Source organism: Dermochelys coriacea, chromosome 9 (assembly GCF_009764565.3).
Source record: "Dermochelys coriacea isolate rDerCor1 chromosome 9, rDerCor1.pri.v4, whole genome shotgun sequence".
In the NCBI taxonomy this organism is placed as follows: Eukaryota; Metazoa; Chordata; order Testudines; family Dermochelyidae; genus Dermochelys; species Dermochelys coriacea.
In genome coordinates this window covers 66695901-66719391 of record NC_050076.1, presented here as the reverse complement: position 1 = coordinate 66719391, position 23491 = coordinate 66695901, and the positions used below count along the sequence as shown (strand labels likewise).

The 23491-nt window shown below is 45.2% G+C and overlaps 1 long non-coding RNA gene across 1 annotated transcript; it reads right to left on the bottom strand.

Annotated features, from left to right (window-relative positions):
• Nucleotides 1-1301: 1301 nt before the first annotated feature.
• On the bottom strand, nt 1302-21951 carry LOC122455776. The gene is made up of 3 exons (XR_006274237.1): nt 21803-21951; nt 6233-6363; nt 1302-2702 (listed from the first exon to the last, which is right to left on the bottom strand). It is a non-coding gene; the product is annotated as an uncharacterized LOC122455776 (long non-coding RNA).
• Between the last annotated feature and the right edge of the window lie 1540 nt (nt 21952-23491).

The window sequence follows — 23491 nt, the reverse complement described above, 5'->3', positions numbered from 1 at the left end:
GTAGCTCACAAAAGCTTATGCTCTAATAAATTTGTTCGTCTCTAAGGTGCCACAAGTACTCCTTTTCTTTTTGCGAATACAGACTAACACGGCTGCTACTCTGAAACATGGTTATGATTGCACTAACAAATCTGCCCAATACCACCAAATAGTGTGTTATTACTTGTTGATTTTTTTAATGTTCCCTTTTACTTTAGAGTTGGACTCAGTGGGGGTATATTCTGCACTAAAGTCCTGATCCAAAACCCATTGAAGTTGATTGGACAGATTCCCATTTGGATTAGGCTCCAGAATAGATTGATATAAATCTCTAATAATCCCATTGAAATTGATGGAGTTGCTCCAGATTTAAAAAAAGAAAAGGAGTACTTGTGGCACCTTAGAGACTAACAAATTTATTAGAGCATAAGCTTTCGTGAGCTACAGCTCACTTCATCGGATGCAGTGAGCTGTAGCTCACGAAAGCTTATGCTCTAATAAATTTGTTAGTCTCTAAGGTGCCACAAGTACTCCTTTTCTTTTTGCGAATACAGACTAACACGGCTGCTACTCTGAATCCAGATTTAAAGTGATACAAATGAGAAGAGAATTTGGCCAAGTAGCTTCAAAATGGTGAAGCAACTGGAAATGTATTCCCCATTTTGGTTAAGATAGCAGAAGAACTGGCCCAAACTATCACCCAAATTTTAAAGCATATTTTCAGGTTTGCAAAAAGCGAGGCTGTTACCTTATCTCTCTGCAGGTCCTGGCTTTGGGCTAGAAGCAGAGTTGCTGAAATACCACAAGAAAGCCTACTTCTTAGTGAAACCTCCAGTCCAAGAGAATTAGGGAAGGTTTGAATAAGCATGTAACATGGCTGAAACACGATAATCCTCGCTCACTAGACATAAATTATCAATCATGGTTCCCAAGGAAGCTTTGGTGGGAAGGATTTTTTGAAAGGAAAACAGGTTATGAGCTTACAGTGGTGGATGAGTCCTTTGGTCTCCTTAACTATAAGAGCCAGGAGTTGCAAGGATAAGGAACATCCACAATTTAAATAGCTTGTTAATGGTGTTGTCACTGTGGCACAAATATAATTTCATTCTCATCACCAGGTCATGGGCCCTGAGCCCGTGGGCTAAATCCAGGGTGGACATAAATGTAACGAAAGCCACATACCAGTAAACTCGTGAGAGAATAACATGCACTTAAAGGATGGAAGGGTGGGACTGCAGCAGGAAAACCAGCCAGCAGGAGAGTGTTAGAAGGTATATATTAAAGAAGGCTCCTTTTAGCCTGTACATTTATACCCACTCCTGATGGTTGGTTTTCTTCGATGGTCTCACACGCCTGCTCTCTACAAATTACAGCACCTTCTGCTGACCTACCCCCATGTAACTTATCCCACCTATGAATTTGGCCTGCTATTATCTGTGGTGTGAAATAGGGCTCACGGGATGGAGAGATCTTGTGGCAAATTTTGAACACCCTTTCAATATTGTGAAACAAGCTAATTTTTTTTTCTATTTGCCAAACATATAATTAGATAACACAGAATTGTCTACAATCCGTCTTTGGGTCTGTAGGCATTTTTTTTTCTGTCAGTGGCACATTGCTCTAACGCTTGAAGGCTGCTGTGTGCTGCAAAATAAAGCGGGAACAGAGTGATAATTGTACAATTAACAAGTGATGTAATAAAATAATGTACTTAAAATAAAACGCAGAATTAAAATAACTGAACCACAAAAAAGTGCAACTGTGTACAGAAAAAGTGCAAATACATTGACAATAATTCTGAAGCAGGAACAGAAAAATGTGATTAAAAAAATGAGCACAAACAACAAGAGTGGTAAAACAAAGATGTGTAATAAAAATAAAACTAGCAAGCAGTAACAGTAAAGTTATGTAAAGTAAAGAGATCACTCTCTTCAGATAACAAGTTTAATTCATAAAAGGCCTACGCTGGCAGTCTATCCTGTGGTTATTTGCCACCTAGATACTACAGTGATCGGTGCATTAGGAATCCATGGCTCCACAGACTAACTGACGGATCAGGAAAACAGAGTTCCCTTTGGATTTCCTTCCATGAACAGCAGCTAGCAGACCTGAGAGTCTTTAGAGAGCAGAGCGCTGTGTGATATTTGACTTAAAATTGCCCTGATATGAGTATGAATTTCTTCTGCAAATTAAAAGGGTGTTTTCAAAGACATTTTGAACCTGTAAAGCTTTACCTGAAGTTGGTCCCCAAAAAGCCAGATTCTGGAGACTGGACATGGTACATCCAGCACAGCTTGTGGAGACATTGCAAAGGTAGCTTTATGTTGTCTTGATCCTGGGGCCATCAGTCTCTGAGTCACGCCTCAGCACAAAATAGATCAGCCTCACGGCTGCTCTGGTTTATTCCTGGCTGGTTGCAAATGGCCAGGGGTTGTCAGAAGGCTTGTGTGTATGTTTGTGTGCCAGGGATGAAAAGCCCTACAGTCCCCTATGCTAACAGTCCCCTCTTCTGGAATTTTCTTTGTTACAGCTAATTAATGACAGTTAGTTTTTACTGCAGTTGATTTTTTAAGCGTCACAATACAATATTTTTCAGTTGTGCAAGGAGAAGAGGCCCCCAAGAAAGATCACACTTCGGTTGTTGCATAGTATCTTCTGATAGTGCCTTCCTGACAGATGCCTTCAGATCCCTGGGCTAATGGAATTCTCTCAGTCTTTATTGCCTGCAAATGACATTATTATTTGATAATGGTCGTATCTTGCAGCATTGCCTCTATGTTTATTATCTGACATTCCTGAGGCTTGGCACAGGGGAAAAGGCCACATGCACTTCTAAATAGTAGCCACCTCCCCACCCGCAAAGTTTTGGGGCAGTGCTATCCAAAAAATTATCTCTGATCAATGAAATCTAATGGTGGAAACCCAGCAGTGATCAGGCAGCAATGTGTCAGAACTAGAGGGTTGGGAAGGACATCCACAAAGAGGATGTTGCTGCTAAGTCTGATATCAGAAGAGGAGGATTCGTAGTCTGTCACTATCACTACCTCCAGGTAATGAAACTGATGTGCATGCTGCTGACACAATGGCTGTAGCTAAGAGCAATATGAAGGAGGCGCAAGGGTTATTATGGAGATTGAAGAGGAGAGCTGAGATGGAGGTATCTAGGATGCTGCAGCAGAGAACCCATAGCACAGCATTTCAAAAGCTATATGGAAGATTTTCAGCATCAACTAAGTGACTTAAGAGCATTTAAGCATGTTTGAAAATGTTACCCAATATTAATATAAAGAAAAGGAGTACTTGTGGCACCTTAGAGACTAACAAATTTATTTGAGCATAAGCTTTTGTGAGCTACAGCTCACTTCATCGGATGCATATTAATATAGTAGAGCATACCAATGAGAGTTAAAACCTTGCTGGTATTTTCAAAACTACTACCAACTGTTCCCTTGCCTGTATCTCTTTGGATATTATACGATTCTGTCATTTATTGCTTGGGCAATTGCAAGAACTGCTTTGCTGGCACTTCACAGTATTTAGCATTAGCCAAACACTGCATGAGAAATCTTTATACTACTCAAGAGACCATCAGGCGAGCAGTTGCAAATATGTATATTTCAGTGCGTTGTGTGGCTGATCCATTCTGAGTTAAATAAAATATCAAATAGCAGCACTAGCATGGGTACTAAGGAGATTATCAGTATTCCATCACACTTCAGGGGCAGGTACAGTGGTCACCATATAAATGTCACCATTTGTCAACTGCTACCATAGAGTAGAAATTGACATATCATATATCTCCTTGTACTTTGAAAAGGAAATATAGTAACATTGGCATTGCAGACCCTACTAGGGTGGAGTGATATAAGCACTAAAAAAAAAAAAAAAAAAAAAAAAAAATAAAAAGAGAGAGACACAAACAGAAAAATACCACTGTGTAGTAACTGGTGATGCTTACAGCCACTATTAATGAACACTGTCAATTACCGGCATGAGTATTTAGCTGTGCTACTTACTGAACTGTATTGTAAATGTTTGCAGGGGCAGCTTATGGAGCTTTGGTAACTTGAACTAGCCAGAGGTTCAGTTATGGTTTAAATGATTAACTACATGACTAGATGTACTGAGGGTACTATTCTTGTTCCATTGAACTCATCATAGGTAACAAGCTGTATCTACTCACTGTACTGGAAATACTCCTGCATGCCAGTTCCTGGCAGCTGAGTAAAAACAATTTCTCAGTATTGGTCTGGCACTTCTACTTGATACTCCCTCTGCAAAGTCTCATTAGAAAGAATTTTGTTTAAAAAGTAGATTCAACTAAATATCTATCAATGGTTTTACATACACATGCATGTGTGCACAAAAAAAGACATTACCAAACACGTGCAAACTTCAATAAAGTTTTGAGTTGGTTTTGGGCCAAGTTTAGAGTCAAATAACCTATCATTAGTTTTTACCCTTTCAAACATGGTTTAATTTTGTTTGGCATAGGTAGATGTGTGTATGGCTAGATAACACCCTGCTTATTTTACTAATTCATCATTTTAGATGTAGCACTATGGGTCAAAAGATAAATATTTACAGACAGTCCTCTAAATCAGGACAATAAAAACAAACTTCCCACTGTTGCAAGCACTTTATGCAGATGGAAAATGCCACCTTGGCTGAACTACTTAACAGTGTGATACAGAAGCAAGAACTCCTCCCAGGGCAAGATGATAAAACGCTACACTCATTCTGATGTGGGATACAGCTGGGTTCTGTTCTGTCATCTTCCCTATGCAGCATGTAGGCTTTCCACCATCCAAATAGCATCACCTCCATTGTGCCCATATGGAAACTCAGCCAACTAGCCATCATCCAGGCCTCAATCTCAGCTAGACATAAGGTCCACCTCATCACTGGCCTGCATCTTGTGCAACAGGTATAAATTCTACTCCAAGAGAATGGTAGCATTTTGCACTAGTGAAGGCATAAAATGTTGGCCAATGAGGAGGTGAGCTCTAAGAGTGCAGAGTGGCCATTCAGATGGCATCACTCCCCAAATTATCTCCACTAGCAGCTTCCAACACACACTGAAGGAGGGTTGACTGAACAGAACCCTGTGGTACTCCACTCCTGGGCCAATGCACAAGTGACCAATAGCTTCTGGGATTTCCATGGACTGAAATTGAACCAACCAGATGCTGTGCCATTTGTCTTCCTGACAGTGATTTGCTATCACTACAGCAGCCAATCAGGTGCAAAGCCCGGTCATTCTTATACAGGAATTAGTTATAAAACCCATTTTAATGAATGCTCAAATTCTTCCAAGCACTGACAGCCCAGAAGCACCAAGTTTTCCAGACCACAGCCCTGCTAGGGTAAGTAGTGAGAGAGTTTAGGCTGTAGCACCATCAGCCATCTCTACAGTGCCTCTCACTTTCCATTGCCGCTTCTTAGTGTCTAGCTGTGTTGGTCTTTCCCAGTGTCCAGTCAAATTTGGAGGCTGGCTTAGAACTAGTCAAGGCACATTCTGGGAAGAACAGATTATGCTGGTGAGCGTGGAGAAAATAGCAAGAGGAGTTGATGAAAGTGAGATCTGCGTGTGAGTGTGAGTGCCTGCCTACTTTCTGCAAACAGCATGCTCTGTAGACCCATGGTTGCTCCTGGCTGCCCAGACAGTGATAGTTGTCAAGGGAGATTGTTTTCCTGTATTGTCTCCGTATCATCTCCTGGTAAAGCATTGATAACCTTTCATCTCAGATACAGACCATACTATCGTGATTCATGCCTTTGTCTCATCCAGGCTGTATTACTGTCTATTTGCTGTATGTGGGGCTACTCATGAAGACCAATTGACAACTGTAGCTAATGAAGAATTTCTTACATATTATGTTAGCACACTGCCTTCCAGTTGGTTTCTAGGTAAAATTTAAGGGTAATTCTCTATATAATTTGGGTCCTGGCTCTCTTAGAGAAAACTGTTGGCTCTCCATTTCTCTAATTCAGATTACCTGAGCCAGTCTTGTCAACAATCCTTATGTTTAAACACCGACAAAGTCTGCCAGGAGAACCTCCACTCCCGAACTTGCTTCCATTGTAAGTCTATCAGAGACTGAGTTGGTTGCTAGTAGGGCATGCTGCAAGGTCTGTCTAGTGTCTCAGGTTGAGGTCTGAGTTGATTTTGTGGTTTGTGGGGAAAGGGGTTCTTTAAGTATTGCTGATCTGATAAGACAGGGTTTTGAATTATGCTGGTTTTACCACTTACCTGTCAAGGTAATTTGAATCACCTTCCTGACTTGCCCCATTACTCGTGGCAGATCCAGCATGTTGCAATTGAGAATTAAGTCTTCTGTGCTGACATCATGATGGCAGACTCTTTAAAATCAACCTGCGAGTCTGTGATAGGGTGTACCAACCCTTCACCAGTAGAGCAAGGATTAAGGAGTTTCCTCTGGACACAGGAAGCCACATCCCCTCACTTCTGTTTGGGATGTTCCCAGTAGTGGGAACATTCAAATGAGAGCAGCTCAGCTCAATCTGGACTGACCATGGAGGAGAGCAGTCAGGTGCCAGAGCCTCCCACTGGGAAGTCAGCAGGGACTCCAAGCCACTTGGATCGAGCCTCATAGCCGAGCCACTAGAAGCCCATTGACTGCGGGAGTTGAAGGTGATGACTTGCCATTGCCAGCAGAGGAGACTCTGGAAACAGATTAGAGGGGAACACAGGAGGAACCCCCAAGTCCATCCCATGATGATGCCAGAGGGACTGGAACAATGGTAGGCAGTGGCTTAGAGAGCATGCTTAGGCCTTGTGAAAGAGCTACTTCTTCAAAGGGCCTTGGGTCAGAACCCAGTGGAGTAAAGGGGGACCGGGTTTCCCTACCATAACCCAACTATCGCCAGTAGGTGATAAATCCCTGAGTTATAGCCACCAGGCAAGGTGACCACTGGACTTTCACCACTAGGCAATACTGCCAGTCCAGTGCATACAGCCAACCCCTGAACATAGGCATATAATGGAAATGTGTTAGATCTCTGTGGATGCCCTGGAAGACCAAGTAGTCTACCAGCCCATACCCATTTTGGGCAATAAGGGGTAACCCATCAGCTAGAAAAATGTCATTGCTACCATGTTAGGCACATATCTGGTGGTCATCACCAGAGTGGGTGTACATGCTGGAAGTCATGCAGGCTTTTCTATACTGTGTAATGTTTAAACGTTATTAGACATCCAATCAGAAAAAATCATAAACTCATAAAAAGGGCCATAACTCAAAGAAACACAATTTAATTTTGACCAAAATTGGCATAAAGCTTCTAAATACAATCGATAATGCAACTATGTGCACAAAATAGTACTGTTTTTGAAATTTGGGGAAATACTTAGCCCCAGGTGACATTTTATGCTTTTTCCATACTGTTTTCCCTTCTGTTAAAGCAAGAGTCTGTAGTCACAGAACAGTATGGGCTTGTTTGTGCTATGTAATACATCAAAATATTTGTCATTATTTGTTGAATGGACTGATTTGAGAACTTTTTCTGGCTGTTATTTTAATGAACTTAGGCAGATAATAAGAGCTCTAACCCTCTAATTATAAAACATATTTTTGACATCTGCTCGGCCAAAGACATAAGTCTAAAGCACTCATGGAACAACTTTAATTATCATGAAAATACATGTAAACTACTTATATAACAGTAATGACTCTTAGTAGACGGGCTGTAGAATGTTGTGTACGAATGTATGATGTGAACAATAAAGTATATTCATGTACTCTTATGTAACTCCTACATATAATTATGAGCTACTGAATGGCTAATGAAAGACCCTTTTCGGCTACATTTACTCATAAAAAAAGACAATAATTTGCAGATAGCTGAAACATTTCTATTCCCCCTCAGAAATTGTCTGATGTGCTTGATATTCCATTGCTACACAGGTCTGCATGCATCAGAGTACACCAAATCTTACCTGTGGTATTTGAATCTCCTTGTTGCACAGGTACTCAGACTGCCACACTCCACAAAGGTGAGGATGGCTTCTGGAGCAGGTTGCAGCACCATCGTTTTAGAAACAAGGTATCCTATGCTATCTATCATCCATCCGTTGTTGACACGGGATCCTTGAAGATACTGAGCAGTTGCACAATTCCATAAGTAGGACTGATAATTTGCAGGGCAGCAGCAGCACCCTAGAGACAGCACAGGCAAATGGAAAAGGACCCTGGAAGAGCTGCTCATAGGGATGGACAGGAGAAATCAGTAGTTTAAATTCCTTGGGGCATAGGAGGACTGAGCTCTTCAGCAAGAAGAGACTTCGATGAACTGGTTCATGGAGCAGGAGGCACACCACATGGAATGGGAGCATTACCTAATGAAGAGGCTCATTAAACTGGTGGCCGAACAAGTTTGGGGTGCATTTGCTGCCAGGACCACTACACCTGACAATGAACCACAACTTCTTCCCTCCTCCTCTGACTGCCACCCAGGGTTCTGCTGAGCCAGAGGACCCTCTTTCTAGAAACCACCTTCCGCCCTGGGCCAAGTGACCAGGAAGAGACAGGGAAACCAGCGTGACTCTGGGACCGCACCCTCCACCAGCACCCAAAATCCCGCATGGGGCATCCACCCTTAGCATCCAGAAGGGGAACAATGTCGCTGTGGAAGTCCCTGAACCCCACCAAGTGCCTGCCTCCCAAGTCCCATGGCAGGAGACATTCCTGGCTTTCCCCAAGAGTGATTTTCCTCTGATGTTCCCCCCTTGTCAGTGGGAGGGCAAGGCGAGGACAGGTGCAGAGGCATTAAAATGTTTGGCCATTGGTCACAGATCCATTCCCTTAATGGTTTCAACAATCGTGGTTGACATTTCTTTAAAAAAATATTTTAAGTATGCATTCCATCTAGTACTTTTAACAAATATTATTGTTTCCATTATTTGTGTGTGGCCCTTCCTTCCTACATATGAGGAACGGAGGATGTTTTCAGGTTCAGCATTGGACCCCATGATTCACAGCACATGAAACTGAATGACATAACTGTCTGGTGCTGTGATCACTACGATCACTTCGTCTGTTCCACCCCACTTCAGGTTCAGAATATCCAAAGGCCCAAGGATACACACAAGGGATGGGGAAAGTGCTTACAGAAACCACTACTAGTTTTCAATGCGGCAGACTCTACCATATGGAAAATGGGTAGGCAAATGTCTTTATGACTTAGTTCACATGTAGAAAATCGAAACAATTCCAGCAACAATATAGGCAAAGACAGCATCTGCCATGACCTTTGATTGAACAGCCTTTTCCTTGACCAGAAACCTTGACCAGTTTCAACCATATACTCTTTGGGTTCCCTCCTGCCTTTCTGAGCTCAGGTCACCTGTCACCACACAACCCCTTGGCCTGCTGACCCTCTGGGGTTGTGGCAGAGGATGCCGTGCTGAGTGGGAGAGGTTGGGAGGTGCAGGAGAGGTACAACTCTGCCCCAGCACCCGTGCACCCTGTCAGAGCGCAGCAGACTGCCTGCTACATCGTCTTGGCTGTCCTGCTCAACAACCAGATGAGGGGGTCCCTGTAGAACTGGCGGAGCAGGGGTGGGGGTGTCAAAGTGACAGCTGTGATGTTAACTATGATGCCCATCACCGTGGCATCCAGCTGTGAGACACTGCAGGGCAGGGCTGGCCCTATGGTTGGGTGACGTGGTCGGGGGGGTGACATCATCAAGAGGCAAGAAGCAGGGAGTGCGAGGCCATGGAAGAGAGCTTGGGATAATGGGGGGAGGCAGTGGGGGCCAGGGCCCCACAATACAAGTTCGCCCAGGGCGCTATTTTCCCTAAGGCCGGCCTGGTTTGCAGCTACTGCGTTTGTAACTAAATTCCCTTTTTCAGGGTTATTGTTGTCGGGGGGGGGGGGGTGTTCATGATCCAAGGCGTGCGGTGCACCCAAAATAACAGTTGGCACAGATACACCATACAGAACTGCAGTATATTTGGGGAATAAAGTCCATTCTTGCCCTTTCAAGTACAATCCCAATCTCTGCACCCTGGCATCATGAAGCTTTCCAAGGTTTCTCACATTTGTATTCCTAAAGCTGCCTCTGTGTTCCACCAAACTTTGCAGGACAAGTGAAGAGTAACCTTTTTGGTTCATGTATTCGCTTGCCCCTTCCTCTGGACAAGTATTGGATGCCCTGCACTGTTCAGAAACCCTGTCCTCTCAAACACAGCTATTATATCTGGAACTTTTCTTATGGCAACCACCCCTGGGTAGATCAGAGTGTTAATTACTTCTGAATCCTGCACAGCTATGACCCTGTCAATGCACTTCTCAACCTCAGAGTGGTTTGCAACAGGCCTGTTGCCATCTGGTATTGTCAGATTCCCCAGGGCAATAGCCACCTGCTCCTGCACCACTATGACTTCCCGAAGTTGAGTGCTCTAGTGCTACAGGTTTGGTGCAAGCTCCTTTCACAGCTCCATGAGGGTCTGTTTCCTCATTTGGAAGTTCCAAAGCCACTGTTGATCATCCCAGATGTCCAAAAGAAAGTAATTCCACCACATCATAGTGGTTCTCCTGCACCAGACGCAATGCTCTACCCAAGGACATAGCATGGGAATACCAGCATTCACATATTTGTGCCATGCGAGCTGAAGGAATAATCATTGATCATCTTTACCAAGTCAGAAAGTTCTGCCCAGATTCCATCCAGCCTCTTGCCAGTCATCTGCTCCACTGCCTCACAATTTGTGCTGCAAGCAGGAGTGGAACCAGATCATCATCCCATTGCTTCATGTCTTCCACCCAATTAAGCAGAGAATAAGAGTGAGTGGTGACATGATCAAGGAAATGACATCGGCAAATGTGTGCAGGCAGGAGACAGTACCAATAACACACAGCAAAGTGATTCCTATAGTGTCTCCCAGTCCACACAGCACTCGGGGATACCACCCCTGAAATGGTAGCACTAATGTCACACAACAGCAGCAGCGTGGACACAGGTATTGGCATGTCCAGCACAGTGTAATGTGGACACTAGGTGCATATGGGGCCCATATGCAAGCATGAACATGGTCAAGGACTTAGAGATTAAGTCAAAAACATCTCCAGCATTGAAGCAAATAAATTAGAGATTTGTAGCTTATAGCAAGGAAATGTGATAGGAACACTTATGGAGAAAGAATCTGCATTGCCCTGGGTACGGCGGTAAACAAATTGCCCTGAAATGACCTGAAATTGCCTCAGCTCGGGAATGGATTTCTTCCCATACAGAGAACATTTTTGTTCCCTCTGTGAAAAGTTTTAGAAAGGGAAGGAGAACAGTGAACACAACCTCAGGACACTAAACAATGACCATGCAAAGATTTCAAGAGCTGGCCAGGCTTAGCTCACTGCATTGGTGAGGAAGGATCAAAAGTTACAGCAATTCTGTATGTCGGGATGTAGCCTTGAGGAATTCAACCCTCAGAGGTTTTGAAATTAAAAATGAGGAAAAGGGTGAAGCTTTCATGACAAAGGAAGACGGCATAACACATCCACACAGGCAGCGCTTCAAACGGTCAATGCTTTAAAACTGCAACAAAGCAAACCGCACGAGAAGAAAGAGTCCACGTCCTATTCATACCACACCGTCAAGGTCAACATCCGGCTCCACGTTCTGCACATCTCAGTCAGTTTGTATAAATGAACTATTTTATCTCAAGGAGAGAGGCATTATTATTAATTGACTTATATGGCACCCTTCGCAAATGACAAGGTGCTGGAAAGCACAGATACTGCAATCATCCCAAGAATTTCCAGATGAGAAAAGTTTCAGAGTAGCAGCCGTGTTCGTCTGTATTCGCAAAAATAAAAGGAGTACTTGTGGCACCTTAGAGACTAACAACTTTATTTGAGCATAAGATTTCATGAGCTACAGCTCACTTCATCCGATAGTCCACGAAAGCTTATGCTCAAATAAATTTGTTAGTCTCTAAGGTGCCACAAGTACTCCTTTTCTTTTTGCAGTGAGAAAAGATTGTTTGGTTTTACTTTTCTGAACAAATTAGAAAAGCAGTAGCCTTTCAGGAAGGGCAGTTTGTGAAGCCTTGCACCCTCTTACAGGCTCCTGATGCAGCACAAAGGGGCCTTAGTGTAACTGAGAATCAGGCCCAAAGTGTTTTTTAATGAGAAATTACTCACAATTTTGGGATTTTTTTTTTAACTGAAAAGATGTACATGGTGTGAATTACAAAGAAAATCACTTCACAAACTTGCATGCTTTTGACCGCTTGCTGGATTGTATCCCTTAAGGGGTTTATTTCTCTTTGGCACTGGCTCACACTTTTTTAGGAGTTCAAAGGTAAGCTAAAAACTGCTTAGCTCCACAACCTACACATTTTAAATAGCTATGAAAAATACGGCACAGTACCATACATGTGTTGCTATAGCTTGGAATACAAAGTACATCCAATTAGCAATACAGAGTGTGTTGCAATAACTGATTCGTACAGTGGGGGGGCAAAAAACCACAACAGACAAAATTAATCTGTGACTCTGTAAAGTTTTAGGATTAAAACTGAAAGACAGATTTAAGTTTTACTCCCTGTCACTGCTGTTCCCTGGACAAGAGACGACAGAGAGAGTGACCTTGAATAATTAAGCTAGTCTATGGCACTGAATGAATTGCTAGTACTGGCAGCATGCCACAAGAAGGAATCTTGAAATGCAAGTGTCAAAGCACATGTAACCATGGGGCTTTTAGTGCAAAACAGCCAATACAAAGGAGGTGGATGCTGGACAGGAAAGAGAGAGAGAGAACAAATTGTAGAGTTGCAAGAATAGCTTTGAAAAAAAAAAAAAGATTTCAAGTCAGAATTCTAATAGGGGAAAACATATGTGCTGTAGAAAGAAATCAACAGAGTTTCATTGTTTGTATAATCTAGCAGAGGTGGCTCAAAACAGGCTGCACCCTGCCATGAAACATACTACTGGGTGATGCTTAAGACCTGTTAGGTAGCTGGAGATGAAAGATGAAAATAGAAGTAACAGCCAAAAAAATTAATTAAAACTAACCCTTTTCTTTGCCTGCTTTGCAAAACTTCTAATAAATGTTTCATACGGAACAGAGTTTTAAAGCTGAGCTAAGTCAAGTTGGAAACTTGTGGCAATAATGGGCATTTTATTTGCTCTCTATACATCCCCTACCCATTCCGAGCCAGCGGATCAGATGGTATTTAGGTTACCTGTTTGGAACAGCAGGGGAGAACTTTATGTAAGTCAAGAAAGGATTTGTGTTGGCTCAGAAGTCAGCTCCTGACATGTCATGTGATCTCTCCTTAGATCCTCAGAGCTCCCTTGGCCTGCAATCAGTTTGGTTTACCTGCCATCGCGAGGCACACAAGTAATTGCGAGTAGTGCCAGGTAGAAAAAGATGATGAAGGCAATATCAGTAGAATCTGCCTCTGGAATAGTGCTCCAGATGCTCACACTATTCAAAAGGGTGAGTGCCAGACACTCCATCATCAAGCTAGGTGACTATTACTATTACTTGGGAACCAGCCTACACAGGATATAGAAAGTGTGATTTTTAATACCGCTCAACATAGGCCAAACTCTGCACCCATTTCAATCAAAAGTCATCCTCCCAGGACATCAACAGGAGCAGAATTAGTGCTTTTTGAAAATCCCTTCCTCCCCAGCTAACATTCACTAGTCAGGCCACACTGACCACACACATTTTCCCTTGACCTCTATTTATTCCACCTCCATCTACCTCTTTCTCCACTCTTCCTCCCTATCACCTTTCTTCTGCCCTCAACTAACCCATTAGCCATCCCAGCATTTGAAAACAAAACACGATACTCTTGCTGCTTTGGGACTATGACCCATCAGCTGTATAAAGTGGGGTGCACTTTTCCTTTGGGGAGTGTGGACACATTCAGGATTTGAAATGGCATCAAACAGAAGCTTGATGGGGGCATTTGAGATTAACACCCACTCCTAGCCCACCAAACTTTTCAGTAATTCCTTGCATTGTACTTTTTAGTCTTTGTCTGTGAGGCTAATATGATTACAATACCTATGCCCAACAACAGTTGGAGGGATGCAGGACTATTTTGAAAGGCTTATAAATGTATTTAACCAGTCAGTTCCTTCTGTGAAGGAGTGGATTCAAATCCCCTCTCTCACTGGAAAGGAAAAACACGCAAATTGGAAAGGAAAAAAAACAAAGAACTGTTTGGGGGAATTCTGGGTTTCACAAGCATCTTCTGAGTGGAATGTTACAGTAATGCCTACAGGGCCTTTCTTCTGTGCTTTAGAAGAACAAGGAGATTGCGTTTCATACATCATTTACAACTTGCTGCATCGATCGCGGAGTCAGTGCATATTAACATGAAGCTGAGGGGGAAAAAGTTGTGCTCTTTGAAAGTTTTGAAGCTTTGCTGGCACCGAGATGCCTTGGCTGCTGATTCCATTTCACTGCATCATCCCACCTGCCTGAACAACGAGCACCCAAAGTGAAAGGAGGGAGAAATGGGGGCGGGGGGGTTCCCTGTAATGAGACAGCACTGGTTGGAGCTGGGGACACAGCAAAATAGGATTATGGTTCTGCTCTGCAGAACAGGCCCAATGAGACCCCAGAAATGCTTCTCTCTCCTTCTTTCATTCTTCCAACCTTCTGATTTACCCTTCCTGAGCCTGATTCATCCCTGCAGGCTCAAGGGCCAGTGCAGAAACAGATGGGAGCCAGATTGTGCCTCTCTTATTTAGGGGCTGTCCTAAGTTTCACCCCGATGCACTAGCCCCTGTGAGCCTTTGCAGGGCCCCAGAGTAGCCAGGATAAGAATAGTATGGCCAGCCCCAGGGCTCAAAAATCATGAGATTGCCTTACAAATCAGATTTTTTAAATTGTGAGCTCTCTATAGTTGCCTCCTGGTTTCTGAGCCCTCAGGTACACTCAGGACATACTCTGCAGCCTTCTCAGCAACCACAAGTGATAGAAACATTCTTTAAAAAAAAATTAAAGCTGAGATTTTCACATAATCACAGGCCTCCAGGAGCTAGAGCTTTAAGGAAGCACCAAATTTTGCAATAAAATCATGAGAATCTGCAACACTCTAAGGACACCCTGGCCATACCTTCTACCCACTTTCACCTCTGATCCACCCTTGCATCTGAGGCTGCTGGGCAGGTGCCGCAGAGCTGCAACAGGAGTATTGCCCTGGTGTGGAGTGGAAGGGTGCTTTATGTCTGTCCAACAGTTCCTCTACATGTTCCCACCAGGCAAAAAGGGTCCCTGATCTGTGTACAAGCAGAAAAGAGGGGCAGGTGCAACAAGAAGGCCGTGATTTTTAAAATGCACAAAGAGCCCAGCTTCTGCAAGACTCATTTCTGCTTCTAATCAGTGAATGACAAGGTCTGGCAGCAGGATAGGGCCCCGAGTCCTGGAAGCTCAGAGCAGGCAGTCTGGGAACATCCCAACCCAGCTAGAAAGCTGCCTCACAATCTTGAAATGCCAAATCCTGCTTGGTTTCACTGAGTGTATTTGTCATTAGATTGCTTGGATCTAGGAGTTCAGAACCAGATCATTTTGAGCTTCACAAGGTGTGAGGGAACGGCTCGGTCTTCCAAGTGGATTCGAAAGAAAGAAAGAGGTAGGCTGCTACCGGCTGGCTCTCTGACAGACCTGGTGCATTCAGGTGGGGACAGAACCAGACTGACAATCACCCAGTGTCGGGGATGAAGAAGGGACAGTATTGATTTTAGCATGGAGAAGGTGATTATTTGAGTCAAATGGCACAGCAGGGGTGCACATTATTTTGCCATAAGTGTGCTGAGAGACACAAAGGCCCATGGCCAAGTACCTGCAACCAGCCAAGCAGTGCAGCTTGGGTATAACAATGCATCCCTTCATTTGATTATAAAATAGATATGACAAATGCTTCTTTATCAGTTTCAGACTCGGGATTCTGACAGGTGGATGCAAATACACCCGTGCCATGGCTGTGCTATAATCACATGGCTAACTCCCAGTGAGCTATTTCCTGATGTCATGCCTTTAATCCAGGGTATGACTGGCAGAGCGATGCTAGTGCTGTGGCTGCATTGTCATTGCAAGCCTCTCTTTTCATTGGCTACAAAACTTTTCAAAGCAAAGGGCCCTGGGGACTGCAATGGCCTTATTCTAAGGCCCAGACTGAAATTTCTGGGGAAAGTTCGAAGGAAATCTCAGTTTCCCAACATGAAAAATAAGGAATGTTTCTCAGCCATTGAAAATAATATTTATGTGCCTTTTTTACAGGCAACAACTTCAGAATTCTTTGGCTTTCAAACACCAAGTGAGCACAAGCATATAATCCTCACTAAGGTATTCAGTTAACAACTCTCTTCCCTTAGTATCATCTGCTGGGGGTGGAGTAGTGGGGGGCGGGGATGCAGAAGTTCCTCTTAACTCTGTGTGAAAGGCTCCAACTAGCAACCCTCATCTTGTCTCCCTGCTCACTAGAGGTAGCAGTCATCCCTGGGCCAGCACAAGACCTGGGCATCATTTAAATCCCACGTAACCCATCAAAACAGGACTACAGTAAGCAGTGCTGGTGCTCTGCACAGGGGTTAGGAAAACAGTGATATTGGTAGCAATAGGCAATGTATAAGCACCCACATACATAAACTGGGAGGCAGCAAAAAGTGCTTAACAGAACACCAGCAGTCTCAGCCTATCTGGATGTGAAAGGTGAGGTGCCTTGGACAAAGGGAAGTGTTGACTCTCACAAGCAGTATTGTTGGTGCACATGTTGAGTCTTGCATAACTCCTTGTTACCCTCCTGAATGAGCTCCCTGGCTGCTGTACTTGGATTCAACCACTGGATCCAGGGGAAGACTAGCTACTGGCTGACAGGGCCTGTGCCCAGGGGTCCCAGAAAAATGGATGCCCACACGCCCTGATCCCACTCCCTGGTAGGAGCACCAGGTGGGCAGGGAAGGGGAAGCCGTAGTGCTCAGACCCCATCTGTGGCCCTGGGACTGGAGGAGCTAAAGCTGGTCTTGGGGCCACAGTTTGGGGGGCAGAAAGGAGCAAATGGGTTGCGGGGGTCACAATAGGGGGCATGGAACGGTGAAGGGCTGCAGAGAAAGGGGCAGAATGGGGTGGGCCATGGGCAGGGCCACAGATGGAAGGGTCAGGACTGCAGGGAGAAGGGGTGGGGAGGGCCCCCCTGTTGCTCTGGCTGAGGGCCCCAGGAAACCTTAATCTGCCTTTTGTTTGTTCTGAGCCACAACTTTCAGAATGCCAAACCAAAATGCTTCGAGGCAGCAGCTGGAGCTTGAAATTAATAATAATAATAATAATAATAACAACAACAACAAAAAGTGGTTGAGCTGATGTTCAGAATAGGTCACATGCTCCTAGGCTTGCTGGGTGTGGGAAGAGCCAGAGCCTCGCGAACCAGCTGAGCGGCAGCGAACCAGCTGAGCAGCGGGGACAGCAGAGCAGCTCACAGCAGGAGTTTGCCTGGGAGTTCGCCTGGAGTGAGCCCAGTGAGGCTTACATCTTGCCAACGTCTCTGAGGAAGCTCATAGTAGGTAGGTGATATGGAAGGGGGGGGTTCAGCTGTTGTGACCTGCACTGGATGTGCCATGTTTGTCTTTCTTCCACAGGACAGAAGCGACTTTGTCTGTACAAAGTGCAAGCTGGTCTCCATATTGGAAGAGAAGATTGAAGGTCTGGAGCAACAGGTAACGACCCTGCGTTGTATACGAGAGACTGAGGATTTTCTGGACCAAACTCAGGATAGGCTTCTAGGGGCACAAAGCTCTAAAGATATAGAGCAGGTTGCACAGAGGAGCCAAGAGGCCAGTGAAGAAGCTTGGCAACATGTGACCTCCAGAAGAGGTAAGCGGAATGTCCGGGTTCCAGTAACACAGACACAGGTAACTAACCGCTTTCATGTTCTCTCCACAGGTACCAATGCAGAGAGTGGACCAGATGATATGTCTGGGGGGAGAAAGCAGAAGGAGACTCCACTGGTTGGGAGGCATGAGATGCGATGTCCTGAGGTTGGGGGTTCCACGACCACCACTCCCAAGAGGAGAAGGCGGGTGGTGGTGGTCGGGGACTCTCTCCTCCGGGGGACTGAGTCATCTATCTGCCGCCCTGACCGGGAAAACCGAGAAGTCTGCTGCTTGCCAGGGGCTAAGATTCGTGATGTGACGGAGAGACTGCCGAGACTCATCAAGCCCTCGGATCGCTACCCCTTCCTGCTTCTCCACGTGGGCACCAATGATACTGCCAAGAATGACCTTGAGCGGATCACTGCGGACTACGTGGCTCTGGGAAGAAGGATAAAGGAGTTGGAGGCGCAAGTGGTGTTCTCGTCCATCCTCCCCGTGGAAGGAAAAGGCCTGGGTAGGGACCGTCGAATCGTGGAGGTCAACGAATGGCTACGCAGGTGGTGTCGGAGAGAAGGCTTTGGATTCTTTGACCATGGGATGGTGTTCCATGAAGGAGGAGTGCTGGGCAGAGACGGGCTCCATCTTACGAAGAGAGGGAAGAACATCTTTGCCAGCAGGCTGGCTAACCTAGTGAGGAGGGCTTTAAACTAGGTTCACCGGGGGAAGGAGACCAAAGCCCTGAGGTAAGTGGGAAAGCGGGATACCGGGAGGAAGCACAGGCAGGAATGTCTGTGAGGGGAGGGCTCCTGCCTCATACTGGGAATGAGGGGCGATCAACAGGTTATCTCAAGTGCTTATATACAAATGCACAAAGCCTTGGAAACAAGCAGGGAGAACTGGAGGTCCTGGTGATGTCAAGGAATTATGACGTGATTGGAATAACAGAGACTTGGTGGGATAACTCACATGACTGGAGTACAGTCATGGATGGTTATAAACTGTTCAGGAAGGACAGGCAGGGCAGAAAAGGTGGGGGAGTAGCACTGTATGTAAGGGAGCAGTATGACTGCTCAGAGCTCCGGTACGAAACTGTGGAAAAACCTGAGTGTCTCTGGATTAAGTTTAGAAGTGTGTGCAACAAGAGTGATGTCATGGTGGGAGTCTGCTATAGACCACCGGACCAGGGGGATGAGGTGGATGAGGCTTTCTTCCGGCAACTCACGGAAGCTACTAGATCGCATGCCCTGATTCTCATGGGTGACTTTAATTTTCCTGATATCTGCTGGGAGAGCAATACAGCGGTGCATAGACAATCCAGGAAGTTTTTGGAAAGCGTAGGGGACAATTTCCTGGTGCAAGTGCTAGGGGAGCCAACTAGGGGGAGCGCTTTTCTTGACCTGCTGCTCACAAACCGGGTAGAATTAGTGGGGGAAGCAAAAGTGGATGGGAATCTGGGAGGCAGTGACCATGAGTTGGTTGAGTTCAGGATCCTGACGCAGGGAAGAAAGGTAAGCAGCAGGATACGGACCCTGGACTTCAGGAAAGCAGACTTTGACTCCCTCAGGGAACAGATGGCCAGGATCCCCTGGGGGACTAACATGAAAGGGAAGGGAGTCCAGGAGAGCTGGCTGTATTTCAAGGAATCCCTGTTGAGGTTACAGGGACAAACCATCCCGATGAGTCGAAAGAATAGTAAATATGGCAGGCGACCAGCTTGGCTTAATGGTGAAATCCTAGCGGATCTTAAACATAAAAAAGAAGCTTACAAGAAGTGGAAGCTTGGACATATGACCAGGGAAGAGTATAAAAATATTGCTCGGGCATGTAGGAAAGATATCAGGAGGGCCAAATCGCACCTGGAGCTGCAGCTAGCAAGAGATGTCAAGAGTAACAAGAAGGGTTTCTTCAGGTATGTTGGCAACAAGAAGAAAGCCAAGGAAAGTGTGGGCCCCTTACTGAATGAGGGAGGCAAGCTAGTGACAGAGGATGTGGAAAAAGCTAATGTACTCAATGCTTTTTTTGCCTCTGTTTTCACTAACAAGGTCAGCTCCCAGACTGCTGTGCTGGGCATCACAAAATGGGGAAGAGATGGCCAGCCCTCTGTAGAGATAGAGGTGGTTAGGGACTATTTAGAAAAGCTGGACGTGCACAAGTCCATGGGGCCGGACGAATTGCATCCGAGAGTGCTGAAAGAATTGGCGGCTGTGATTGCAGAGCCCTTGGCCATTATCTTTGAAAACTCGTGGCGAACGGGGGAAGTCCCGGATGACTGGAAAAAGGCTAATGTAGTGCCCATCTTTAAAAAGGGAAGAAGGAGGATCCTGGGAACTACAGGCCGGTCAGCCTCACCTCAGTCCCTGGAAAAATCATGGAGCAGGTCCTCAAAGAATCAATCCTGAAGCACTTAGAGGAGAGGAAAGTGATCAGGAACAGTCAGCATGGATTCACCAAGGGAAGGTCATGCCTGACTAATCTAATCGCCTTTTATGATGAGATTACTGGTTCTGTGGATGAAGGGAAAGCAGTGGATGTATTGTTTCTTGACTTTAGCAAAGCTTTTGACACGGTCTCCCACAGCATTCTTGTCAGCAAGTTAAGGAAGTATGGGCCGGATGAATGCACTATAAGGTGGGTAGAAAGCTGGCTAGATTGTCGGGCTCAACGGGTAGTGATCAATGGCTCCATGTCTAGTTGGCAGCCGGTGTCAAGTGGAGTGCCCCAGGGGTCGGTCCTGGGGCCCGTTTTGTTCAATATCTTCATAAATGATCTGGAGGATGGTGTGGATTGCACTCTCAGCAAATTTGCGGATGATACTAAACTGGGAGGAGTGGTAGATACGCTGGAGGGGAGGGATAGGATACAGAAGGACCTAGACAAATTGGAGGATTGGGCCAAAAGAAATCTAATGAGGTTCAATAAGGATAAGTGCAGGGTCCTGCACTTAGGATGGAAGAATCCAATGCACCGCTACAGACTAGGGACCGAATGGCTCGGCAGCAGTTCTGCGGAAAAGGACCTAGGGGTGACAGTGGACGAGAAGCTGGATATGAGTCAGCAGTGTGCCCTTGTTGCCAAGAAGGCCAATGGCATTTTGGGATGTATAAGTAGGGGCATAGCGAGCAGATCGAGGGACGTGATCGTTCCCCTCTATTCGACACTGGTGAGGCCTCATCTGGAGTACTGTGTCCAGTTTTGGGCCCCACACTACAAGAAGGATGTGGATAAATTGGAAAGAGTACAGCGAAGGGCAACAAAAATGATTAGGGGTCTAGAGCACATGACTTATGAGGAGAGGCTGAGGGAGCTGGGATTGTTTAGTCTGCAGAAGAGAAGAATGAGGGGGGATTTGATAGCTGCTTTCAACTACCTGAAAGGGGGTTTCAAAGAGGATGGCTCTAGACTGTTCTCAATGGTAGCAGATGACAGAACGAGGAGTAATGGTCTCAAGTTGCAATGGGGGAGGTTTAGATTGGATATTAGGAAAAACTTTTTCACTAAGAGGGTGGTGAAACACTGGAATGCGTTACCTAGGGAGGTGGTAGAATCTCCTTCCTTAGAGGTTTTTAAGGTCAGGCTTGACAAAGCCCTGGCTAGGATGATTTAACTGGGACTTGGTCCTGCTTTGAGCAGGGGGTTGGACTAGATGACCTTCTGGGGTCCCTTCCAACCCTGATATTCTATGATTCTATGATTCTAAGAGTCAGGGCACTGGCTCTGGGCCCCAGGCACACTCTTGAGGTGCAGACCCTCTGTCTTACATCCCATCTGAGATATGGAACTCCACAGTCCAAGTGCCTAGGCCCTGAAGCTGCTGCTAGCTCTCCCAAGCTCTGATACAAGCTGCACAGTGTCACTGAAACTGTGAACCCCCTGGATTACTGACTCCTCCTTTGGGGCTTCATGACAGTTAAATCAAGCAGCACAGCAACTTTGCAAATGAACTTCTAAACCAGTCACCCATTACTCACCAACAAACACAAGAGATATACAGATCTATGGAAAACTTGCATGCCTCATTTTCCTTCCTTGCCTAATAATCCTTTGGATCATAGTGTCCTTCAAAGGGCCCCAAAAGGCTTCTGCACCCTCTCATGCCCAGCCACATCTCCTGGTTCCTCTCTCCTCTCCTCTTGCTGGAGAGAGTCCTTTTTATACAATTTCAATTCCCTGAGTCAAGTGGTTCCCTGAATAACTACAAGTCCCTTGTCAGATGATTTCTTAATTAGTTACAGCCCATCTGAGAGAACTGGTTTCTCTGGCCTGCAACCAATACATTGTTCTGAGATGCTTCCATCTGACTTGAAGACCATTGATTGCTCTCCATTATTAGCCCTCTGCTAACTCCTCCTTGAATCCCAGTCCAAACTGAAGGTTAGAAGGCAACAGTGCACAAGACGCAGCGTAATTTACAATCAAAATGGCATTCACCGGACAAAATGGGGTTTGTAGTTTGCTATAAACATGTGCAGAGATGCATTAATCCAGCTCACACACACACACACACCCCAAGTTAGAGTGCAAATGCTGCATCTACAGCTCTTTGGAAAGTTTCTGATGGAACATTTTTCTATCAGAAAATGCCCATTTGTTGAAAGCAACAGGCTATGCAGAAATCTGTCAGTTTTAACAAAGGTTTGTTTTGGGCGTGGGAAGCATTTCAACAAGATCAAAAGGACAGATTTTAATATTTTCGGAATGGAGTGTTTAAAAAAAATGACTTTTTGTTTCAACATTTCTTTTGTTTGGTATTAGAAACTTTTAAAAATGTTTAGACTGTCAAACCCTGAAACAAAATCAAAGTGTGTTGAGTTTATCAAAACAAAACATTTCATTTGACCCAACACAATTTTTTTTTTAGTTTTGTTTCACAGGAAATTTCAAAAGAGTTTGGTTTTGTTCCATTTCAGAATGAAAAAAATGTCCCATGAAATAGAAGATATGGTCCATGCCCAACTCTGTCTAGCTATAGCCTAAGTCTGCTGGCTACCCAGAATCAAATAGGGCAATCAGGGCACAGAGAGATTTGGAGTGCAGTGACAGGACCTTAGGTGTTCTTGCAGAAGTGGTCCAGCAGCAGATAATTCAAGGAGGGTAAATGCCCTACTACTGCTGCCTCTGTCCTCATGCAAGGACACTCAGGCAGTGCCTAACCCACCTGGAGAGCAAAGGGTGGCTCTTCTTCTGCTCCAAGCAACACACAGAGCTGGGCTTCATTTCTCCTTCTTTTCTCAGCAGGAGCAGGCAACTACCTCTCCTCCATCAGAGTAGTGGCGCGAAAGGGTTAGTCAGTTTTCTCCCTTCCTGTCCACCAAGTCTTCTTGTGCTGGGACTGGGAAGGGATAGGATGCTTTCTGATAGGATGCCTTACAGAGAAAATGTAGGGTCCTGATTCAGCAAAGCATTTAAGCACATTGTCTTCAATGGGACGGAGGTACATGCTTAAGAGGGTGACCAGATAGCAAGGGTGAAAAATCAGGATGGGAGCAGGGATAAAAGGAGCCTATCTAAGACAAAACCCCGAATATTGGCCCTGTCCCTATAAAATCAGGACATCCGGTCACCCTAATGCTTAATGTTAACCATCTGCTTGAGTGCTTTGCTGAATCAAGGCCTAGGCTGGCTGCAGTCTCGCCCAACTGGGGATGAATCAATGTGGT